This window comes from Paramormyrops kingsleyae, chromosome 4 (assembly GCF_048594095.1).
Source record: "Paramormyrops kingsleyae isolate MSU_618 chromosome 4, PKINGS_0.4, whole genome shotgun sequence".
Classification (NCBI taxonomy): domain Eukaryota; kingdom Metazoa; phylum Chordata; class Actinopteri; order Osteoglossiformes; family Mormyridae; genus Paramormyrops; species Paramormyrops kingsleyae.
The window spans coordinates 973,445-984,647 of NC_132800.1; the positions used below are offsets into that span (position 1 = coordinate 973,445).

Genomic DNA, 11,203 nt, shown 5'->3' on the forward strand with positions numbered 1-11,203 from the left:
TTAAGTGACGTAAAGGGAGGAAGTAAAAAGGCATGTGCAAAGAAACGTTATAAGTTAACTAAGTCACAAGAAGGAATAAGCTGCTTTAAAGTAAAGGAAAGCTGTAAATAAGAAGAAATTGGGAATTATTTGTTAAGTTTTGTTTCTGAAGCGGACTCATTCTCTCACGGTTACGTGCAGCCAGCGAGGTATGTTAACTGTGTTTGTTTATTGCGTATTCTTAACTTGCGTTTAAATGTTTATTTGTAATATTTATGTTTGGTCATTCTGTACTTTATGTAATGACAGTTTGACGGTGGATTTCATGGTGTTTCGGAGGAGAAGTGTGATGGAGGAATAAATCCATCAGTGAATGAAGAATCGTGGTTTCGTGTATAAACCGGAGGGAGTGATAGTCAAACTCGGACCTGCCCAAACACGCCGTATCAGCGCGAATACGACAGCTCATCACGGGAACACAGATAAGTCACTGTTTAGGACACACAGGTTCATAATGGTTTCATGAAGAAGTCTAAAGGTCAGACTCTAAGGTTTTTGGTCTGAAAAGTGACACAAGAGTTGGAAACCATAAGGAATTGTGTATAGCCTGGCAGCCACGGTGTTTCACGTATATGAATGTGCATTTACGCGAGAGATTTAAATTCATGTTCATTTGAATAATTATAGTTGGCTCTTAAGGGGCAGAAGTAAACTTTGTATATTTTGATAGAAATTCACAGTTTGTATTTATGGTTCAGTGTCTTTTACAAGTTCCGTGTGTGACAAGGTTATAATAAGAACTCCGTTAAGTGTACTTACTCTGTAATTTTCTACATGTATAGGCTAATTTGAAGCAGAGTGACTTCATTTAGTTAAGTTCATTCTTTCAGTATTGGCAAATATTGTTGCAACTTGCTCTTGTATGCTGCCATGTGTACAAGTAATCAAAATGTCACATACAAGTAAAGAAGCTCAGAGTGCAGCAGCTGCTCTGGAAGAAGAGACAGAGTTAGAGCAGACAGATGAATCAAATATCAGGCAAAATATAGCACCACCTGAAGAGCCTCGTAGAAGTGAAAGAGCCCGGAAATTAACAGAAAAGGGAAAGGAGTTTCAGAAGGAGCAAATAAAGGGGCTATTGCTTCGCTTTGACAGCAAATATGAACGATGGAAAGCTCTGATTAAGGTAGCTAAAAGATCTGTGTTAAAACGGGATCCTAGTGATATCCTACAAGAACACATCACCAGTATTCAAAGGGAATTATCTGAGTTGAACATTGCTTATGATGATTACCGAAGAATTGATCAACCAGCCCATGACATGCGTCGCAAGATGGATAACTGCATCTCGATCACTAAGACTGTAGTACAAAATGCTCAATCTGAAATGCAGGGAAAGGCTGAGGAGTTGATTTGGCCAGATCATAGTTCTGTATTCTCATCCTTAGCTTCCAGTGTTTCACTTTCTGCCTCTAATGGTTCTAAAGCTTCTTCTGTTCATTCAAATGTATCTTCACTTAGAAGACAAGAAGCTGCTGCCGAGTATGCAGCTACACAGGCTGTACTGCAGATTATGGCTGAACAAGAGGGGCACCAAGAGAAACTGCAAAACCTTGAAGCTGAAGAGGGGTTGATCATTGCAGACCAAGAAGCAGCCGCATTAGCTCGTCGTCTTGAAGGAGAGAGGGAAGAAACTGAACGTAAGCTAGAAAGAGAGAAACAAGAGGCTGCTCTCTTAAGGAAACAGCAAGAAGAGAATGCTGCAAGAAGAAGGTCTGTAGAAAACCTAAAGAGAGAACTTGAGCGTTTGGAGAATTTGAAAAGGCTGAATGCAGCCAAAGCAAGGCTTCAAGTGTACCACGAGAATGAGCTCAGTCCAGCCCAAGGGAATGCTCCACAGAGCCTGGACCTACATAAGGTTATGCAGCCATTCAATCAGGCGAAGTCTGAGGACCAGCACTCACAACCACCAAGGGATGCAGTGCCAACACATGTGCTTCAAGATAGCACAGGAGAGCTTGTAAAGGTCTTAGCTGAGGCTATATCAGCAAATAGGCTACCCATTCCAGAGCCCACAGTTTTTAGTGGTGATCCACTCAAGTTTAATCATTGGAAGTCATCCTTCCAGACTCTTATCGAAAGGAAAAACATTCCAAGCTCAGAGAAAATATTCTTCCTCCAGAAATATGTTGGAGGAGCAGCTAGAGAGGCATTAGAAGGTTATTTTCTGATTGGTTCAGATACTGCATATGTTGCTGCATGGGAACTGCTCAATGAGCGATACGGCCAGCCTTTTATGATTGCTAAAGCCTGCCGAGACAAATTACATGCTTGGCCAAAAATAGCGTCAAGAGAGAGCGCTGACTTAAGGAAATTTGTGGACTTTTTACGCAGTTGTGAATGTGCCATGGCTCACAATGGGAGTCTGCGTATTCTTGATGATGGCATTGAAAATCAAAAACTGACAGCCAAGTTGCCTGATTGGTTAAGCAGCAGATGGAACCGAAAAGCCACACAGTATCAGCTAGAGCATGGAAGGTTCCCAGATTTCAAATATTTTGTAACTTTCCTGACATTGGAGGCTAGTATTGCTTGTAACCCTGTTACATCTTACTATGCTTTGCGACAAGGGGAGCCGGAAAAGACAAGATCTAAACTTCAGAATGTAGTGACCTCTAAGAACCAAGCAGCAAGTGCAAGGATTTTTACAACTAACACCACTGAGAAGAACATAAGTACGTGTATGTTTTGTAAGAAAACAGGACATGTCTTGCACAAGTGCCGTAGACTAACTGCAAGGCCAGTTGCTGACCGAGTGAAGTTCATTCAAGGTGAGAAACTGTGCTTCGGCTGTTTGAGTCCTGGCCCTCAATCCAAGAATTGCAGCAACCGGATGGTCTGTGACACCTGCTCAAGGCGCCACCCCACATGCTTACATGAGGATCGCTCAAAGCAACAAGAAAATGACAAGACAAGTTGCAGTAAGGAAAGAAAGCTACAATCGCCGCAAGACACCATTCAAGAAACCACATCCAATAGAGTTGTACATGATGGTAACAATGCTCAGACTTCAGCAATAGTTCCTGTTTATGCATCAATGCCAGGTGATTCAAACAAAGAAGTCCTTGTCTATGCTCTGTTAGATTCACAAAGTGACTCTTCATTCATTCTCGAAGAAGTGGCAGATGCTCTTGATGTTAATGCAGAACCAGTCAAGTTGAAGCTGTCCACAATGTCGTCCAAGGAGACAATTGTACCATGCAAAAGACTCAAAGGTCTACAAATAAGAGGGTTATCTTCTTCTAAGAAGATCACAGTGCCAACGGTCTACACTCGTGAATTCATACCTGCCAATCGTACGCACATTCCAACGCCAGAGACTGCAAGGGCATGGCCTCATTTAGAGCATCTTGCGGAACACATTGCCCCATCGAAGAATTGTGAAATCAGTCTTCTGATTGGGTATAACTGTCCACAAGTACTAATGCCTAGAGAAGTTGTATGTGGTGAGGACAACCAGCCCTTCGCACAGAAAACTGACGTAGGCTGGAGCATAGTGAGCTATGGTGATCCAGGCGAACACTTCAGTGATGCAATTGGAGTAAGTCACCGCATCATTGTAAAGCAAGTGACCCCTGAACCCAAAGTAACAAGTAAGTTGAAGAGCGAAGTTCATTATGTTTGTAAAACAAGAATTAAAGAAATGACTACTCCAGAAGACGTACTTAAGGTGCTAGAATCTGACTTCAGTGAAAGGCTTGGAGAATGGGCAAATCTCTCGCAAGAAGATCTCCGGTTTTTGACTAAAATGAAAGAAGAAATTAGGCACAAAGAAGACGGGCATCTTGAAATGCCTCTGCCTTTTAAACAGCGCAGGCCAGAGCTACCAAATAACAAGCCATGTGCTGTTCAACGCCTCATGTGCTTAGAAAGGAAGCTCAAGAGAGACCAGACATATCGGACAGACTACATGAACTTCATGAAAGACATTATCAGTCGTGGTGAAGCAGAAAGGGTCCCAGAAGAAGAGCTTGATAAACAATCAGCCTGGTATATTACCCACCATGGCGTGTACCACCCTCAAAAGCCAGAGAAACTGCGAGTGGTCTTTGATTGCTCGGCAAGATTTCAAGACATGTCGTTGAATGACCACCTTCTTACAGGGCCAGAGCTCACAAACACTTTGGTGGGAGTTCTTTGTAGATTTCGAAAGGGCCCAGTCGCTATTATGTGTGATGTAGAACGAATGTTTCATCAATTCCATGTAAAGCCTGAAGACCAAGACTACTTGAGGTTCTTATGGTGGGAGAATGGTGATCTTGAGTCTCCGCCATCAGTTTTCCGGATGAAAGTCCATTTGTTTGGAGCAGCTTCCTCACCTGGCTGTGCCAATTTTGGACTCAAACATCTAGCCACAGAAGGTCAGGATCGATTTAACCAAAGCACTGTCAAGTTCATTCGAAGAAATTTTTATGTTGATGATGGACTGGTGAGTGTAGGGTCTGATGCTGAGGCAATCGAGCTGATCAAGGAAGCGAGAGAGCTCTGCAGTGCAGGCAAGCTTAGATTACACAAGTTCATTTCCAACAGCAAGAAGGTATCGGAGTCAATACCGAAGGAAGAGTGTGCTGACAGTGTCAAGGAGCTGGACATAGATTTAAAGGAGCCACTCCTAGAAAGAGCACTGGGCGTGCAATGGTGCGTATCCTCTGATGACTTTCAGTTCAGAGTAACTGTCAAGAAACACCCAATGACGAGAAGGGGAGTGCTATCTACAGTGGCTTCCATCTACGATCCTTTGGGTTTCGTAGCACCATTTGTTTTACGTGGGAAGTTGATCTTGCAACAGTTGCTTCGAGAGAAAGCTAGTTGGGATGAACCACTTTCAGAGGAGTGCAGATCACAGTGGCAGTCATGGTTACAAGATCTTCATAACTTATGTCAAGTAAGGATTAAAAGGTGCTACATGCCAGCAAGCTTCATAGATGTCAAGCAGTACGAATTACATCACTTCTCAGATGCTAGCTTCACAGGTTATGGGGAGTGCACTTATCTAAGAGCAGTCAACTCTAATGGCAGCGTACACTGCTCACTTGTCATGGGGAAGGCGCGTGTTGCCCCCACTAAGGTCACAACAGTGCCAAGGCTTGAGCTGTCTGCAGCAGTGGTTGCTGCGAAGATGGGTGCCGTGTTAAAACATGAGCTCGAAATAGACAACCTTAAGGAATATTATTGGACTGATTCAAAGGTTGTTCTCGGGTACATTAATAATGATGCCAGACGCTTTCATGTTTTCGTGGCAAATAGGATCCAGAGAATCAAGACCACCACAGATGCCAACCAATGGTATCATGTGCAGTCTGAAGACAATCCGGCGGACCATGCTTCGAGAGGGTTATCTGCAGATCAGCTCGTTGCTTCAAATTGGTTCACTGGCCCAGACTTTCTGTGGGAAAAGGAGTTACCCACAAGAGATGCTAAGGTGGGAGAGGTTAGTGACAATGATCCAGAACTTCGAAGGGCTCAGGTGCTCAACACCAGTGCAAGGGCAAATAGAACATTGTTGGACCGCCTGACTAAGTTTTCTGACTGGAAAAGAGTTGTTAAGGCTATTGCTTGTCTTAAACGCACATCTAAGCCAGTTTATCTTGAAAGGCCAGTGCAAAAAATAGTTCTACTGGTTGAAGCAGAATAAGCATGTGTTAAACTGTTGTAAATGCTTATAACTTGAAGATTTAGATCTGTAAGGAAATTTCAAGGTGAGATTTGGTGGGAGTTTAACTGCCATAATTGTAAATTATGTCAATTTGTTTAATTTATTGTGTTCATTTATGTTGTTTATTTCCTTTATTTATTGTTGTGCCTTTGGGGTAGGAACTAAGTTTCATTCTGCGTTGCCTACAGGCTCGTTTTAAGTGACGTAAAGGGAGGAAGTAAAAAGGCATGTGCAAAGAAACGTTATAAGTTAACTAAGTCACAAGAAGGAATAAGCTGCTTTAAAGTAAAAGAAAGCTGTAAATAAGAAGAAATTGGGAATTATTTGTTAAGTTTTGTTTCTGAAGCGGACTCATTCTCTCACGGTTACGTGCAGCCAGCGAGGTATGTTAACTGTGTTTGTTTATTGCGTATTCTTAACTTGCGTTTAAATGTTTATTTGTAATATTTATGTTTGGTCATTCTGTACTTTATGTAATGACAGTTTGACGGTGGATTTCATGGTGTTTCGGAGGAGAAGTGTGACGGAGGAATAAATCCATCAGTGAATGAAGAATCGTGGTTTCGTGTATAAACCGGAGGGAGGGATACACATACTGTACCCATACACATCACAGCGTTACAGGGACCAATAGGCATACTCATACACATACTGTACCTATACACATCACAGCGTTACAGGCACCAACAGCAATACGCATACACATACTGTACCTATACACATCACAGCGTTACAGGCACCAATAGGCATAGTCATACACATACTGTACCTATACACATCACAACGTTACAGGCACCAATAGGCATACTCATATACATACTGTACCTATACACATCACAGCGTTACAGGCACCAATAGGCATAATCATATACATACTGTACCTATACACATCACAGCGTTACAGGCACCAATAGGCATAGTCATACACATACTGTACCCATACACATCACAGCGTTACAGGCACCAATAGGCATACTCATACACATACTGTACCTATACACATCACAGTGTTACAGGCACCAATAGGCCTACTCAATCACATACTGTACCTTTACACATCACAGCGTTACAGGCACCAATAGGCATGCTCATATACATACTGTACCTATACACATCACAGTGTTACAGACACCAATAGACATACACATACTGTACCCATACACATCACAGCGTTACAGGCACCAATAGGCATACTCATACACATACTGTACCTATACACATCACAGCGTTACAGGCACCAATAGGCATACTCATACACATACTGTACCTATACACATCACAGCGTTACAGGCACCAATAGGCATACTCATACACATACTGTACCCATTCACATCACAGCGTTACAGACACCAATAGGCATACTCATACACATAGTGTACCTATACACATCACAGCGATACAGGCACCAATAGGCATACTCATACACATACTGTACCCATACACATCACAGCGTTACAGGCACCAATAGGCATACTCATATACATACTGTACCTATACACATCACAGCGTTACAGGCAGCAATAGGCATACTCATACACATACTGTACCTTTACAAATCACAGTGTTACAGGCACCAATAGGCCTACTCATACACATACTGTACCTTTACACATCACAGCGTTACAGGCACCAATAGGCATACTCATACACATACTGTACTGTACCTATACACATCACAGCGTTACAGGCATCAATAGGCATACTCATACACATACTGTACCTATACACACCACAATGTTACAGGCACCAATAGGCCTACTCATACACATACTGTACCTTTACACATCACAGCGTTACAGGCACCAATAGGCCTACTCATACACATACTATACCTATACACATCACAGCGTTACAGGCACCAATAGGCATACTCATACACATACTGTACCTATACACATCACAGCGTTACAGACACCAATAGGCATACTCATACACATACTGTACCTATACACATCACAGCGTTACAGGCACCAATAGGCATACTCATATACATACTGTACCTATACACATCACAGCGTTACAGACACCAATAGGCATACTCATACACATACTGTACCTATACACATCACAGCGTTACAGGCACCAATAGGCATACTCATATACATACTGTACCTTTACACATCACAGCGTTACAGGCACCAATAGGCATACTCATACACATACTGTACTGTACCTATACACATCACAGTGTTTCAGGCACCAATAGGCCTACTCATACACATACTGTACCTTTACACATCACAGCGTTGCAGGCACCAATAGGCCTACTCATACACATACTATACCTATACACATCACAGCATTACAGGCACCAATAGGCATACTCATACACATACTGTACCTATACACATCACAGCGTTACAGGCACCAATAGGCATACTTATACACATACTGTACCTATACACATCACAGCGTTACAGACACCAATAGGCATACTCATACACATACTGTACCTTTACACATCACAGCATTACAGGCACCAATGCTCATACTCATACACATACTCATACACATCACAGTGTTAGAGACAGATCAAGGATGCAACTGGCAATTTAGTCTGCAGCAGAGGTGCAGTGTTTGCTGGAAATTTCTGCTGATGAGAGTGTCTAGGAACAGCTGGATGCAAAACACAAAAATCTTAGATATTTAGTATAACGTGGGACTGTTTTCTTATACATGCAGCACGTATAAGTAAAAATAGCTGCATTACATACTCGATAAATCTATATGAGGGCTGTTTGTCATCATGCCCAAAACAACCCCAAATAAGCCACAATATAAGGACATTAGTCATAAACTCCACTGTGCTGTACGATTGCGCGTTTCCTATTTTCACTTCAACACAAAAAGTTATACAAAGATGACGCAAGTGCGGTGGGGCCCGAAATGTTAAGTGCAATGTGACCGCAGACCAGCGGGGAGTGGGAGGGGGGATAATCCTGCTCAGGCATGGTGCGAGGCTACTGGGCCAAGTGTGAGTACACACACAGAAACACGATCCTAATGGACCTCTTGTTTCCTACTGATCCACTGAGATTAAAAGGACCTACTGCAGTGGAACTTAACAAACTGTATAAAACATAACAAAGACTGAAACAAAGGCCTGAGGTCAGACCCTCTGTATGCAGCACACAGTGTTTCTGCAGAGTCTCACCCTCACATCCTGTATGACGACATTTCTGCTTTTCAGAATAAGTGTCTGTCTGAAAATATCTTAGCTGCTTATGTTCATGTGTGAGAAAGAAGGAAGTTACACAGCTCATTAATAACATCAACTTACATGCTTCATTTACATGTATTTCTATACCCAGTGAGCTACAATGATTCTTTGTAAAGTTCAACTATCCATTACAGTGGTACCTCAGTATACGTCCACTTTGAAATAAGTCCAACTTGATATACGTCCTGCTTGGACACGGAAAATTTTGTTTGGTATATGGCCTTTGTTTGGAATACGACTCATGTGCTAGAACTTGTATGGGTCATAATGAGTCAGGACACCACGCGCTTCCCTTGTTTACCTCTCAAGACAAAGCCACGACTGCCCACCAGCGTCAGTACGCCAGTTGCTACCATTCAGTGAACAACCCGCGCTATAACTCTCTTTTCATTTGTTTCATCTAATTGCTTTTATATTTATGTATTTTAGTATTAAGCAATGTTTAAGTTATTTTATACAACCCCATCAATATATAATATGCCAATAACAATAGGATTTTTTTTTCATGGGAACGGATTAATCATTTTCCTTATATTTCTTATGGGAAAAATTTGTTTGGTATACATCCTGTTTGGTATAAGTCCAAGGATCTGGAACAGATTAAGGACGTATACCGAGGTATCACTGTATTTGATATTGCCAAATTTGTAAAATTCCTAATATTATTACAATATTTATTCCTGCAAACTGCAGGACAAAGGCAACATGAAAAATGTTTTCCTGCAATTGATAAGAAATACGCAGAAACACACACCGTAAAGATTGTAACCTCTGACAGTATGTACTGGCTTTCACTGCTTTCTGCAGTGTCTCTCCCTCTCAGCTCTTCATTTCACACTTTATATGTGTATCTGTAGAAAACAGCTGTGAGTCACATGAATGACACAAGAAACCAAGCAAGCTGAAGACTTTAATTTTGTTTTATTCTCCCCCCTGCACTTGCATGTTCTCCCCGTGTCAGTGTGGGGTTTCCTCTGGTTTCTCCTGTTTCCCCCCACAGCCCAAAAACATGCTGAGGTTTATTGGAGTTACCATAGGTGTGCATGTGTGTGTGAATGGTGTGTTTGCCCTGCGAGTGGTTGCTGCCCCATGCTGGGTTATTCCCGGCCTTATGCCATAGCTTCCAGGATAGACTGTGGGCCATCAGGATCCTGCACAGAATAAGCAGCTATAGAAGATGGATGGATGGATGGTTGGATGTTATGTCTTGCTGAAGTGCTAAACATTCAGCCTTGTGGTTTTGTCACTTCCTGTTTAAAGTGTCCACTCCCCCATCACTCTGCCTGCTGTGTGTGAGAATAGAAACGACCATGACAGTGAAGGTACAGAGGATGAGGAAGTGATTGTCAGTCTCCTCAGATCTGGGCTCAGTGACACACACATGTATGGATCCTCTGATGCTCCTGTTTCTTCTCATTGCTGGGCTCACAGGTGAGTGTCTCTCATTACAGTGGTACTGAGTAGAGATCTCTCTCCTGCTCCTCACAGACTGTCAGCTGCAGTTTGGAGATCATGATGGAGATCTGCTGCTACATCAGAAGAAATTGCTATGGCTACATTCCGGAAACATTTGCAGAGGCTGCATTGAGTATAATACTCTATGAAGTTGTAGATAGTATTTGGATTCTCACTGGTTTTTATATCACTTATATTATTATGTAATTTTTAAAAAGCTTTAACAAAAATATTTTACCAATAAACTGGCAATTACGTCATACATGTACAGTATTTTGTGTTTTGTATTTGTTAGTACAGTGGTACCTCAGTTCTCAAACTCATTAGAACTCGAATTTCTTAGAAGTCCAACCAACCAGTTCGAAAATAATTACCTAAAGCTCGATCTGAATCTCAAACCGTGAACGCTGATCAAAGATAACTTGTACGCGCAGAGAAATGAGTCACGCCGCATGTCTCTCAGCAGAAACAAAGGGTAAAGCTTCAGTCTCATCCTCGCAAAACCCCTGATAGGAATATTATTCTTATTTACTCATGTTGGCACAAGGAGCTGATTACTGTATGCATTTTAATCTGGGCTCTTCTCTCATAAAACATATACTTTGTGCTCTAAGTACAATTTTTAAAGTGTGACCCCAAATATTGCAAATGCCCCCATTTTTAGACAGTGGGGGCAGAAGTTGCCCCACCGCATATATATTGTGTGTATTGTGTGTTCCAACACTGCAGACATGTAAAATCTAGAAAAAGTGTTAAATAATTGTGATTTGGCTGCAGACCATGATACCCATGAATATCATTGTGCACCTTCATGGTGCTAATTGGAACCACAG

At 42.0% G+C, this 11,203-nt stretch overlaps 1 long non-coding RNA gene across 1 annotated transcript; it reads left to right on the top strand.

The window, feature by feature from the left end:
- Positions 1-6,325, top strand: LOC140588636 (uncharacterized). The gene is made up of 3 exons (XR_011989768.1): positions 1-188; positions 289-4,677; positions 5,287-6,325. It is a non-coding gene; the product is annotated as an uncharacterized lncRNA (long non-coding RNA).
- Positions 6,326-11,203: the final 4,878 nt, after the last annotated feature.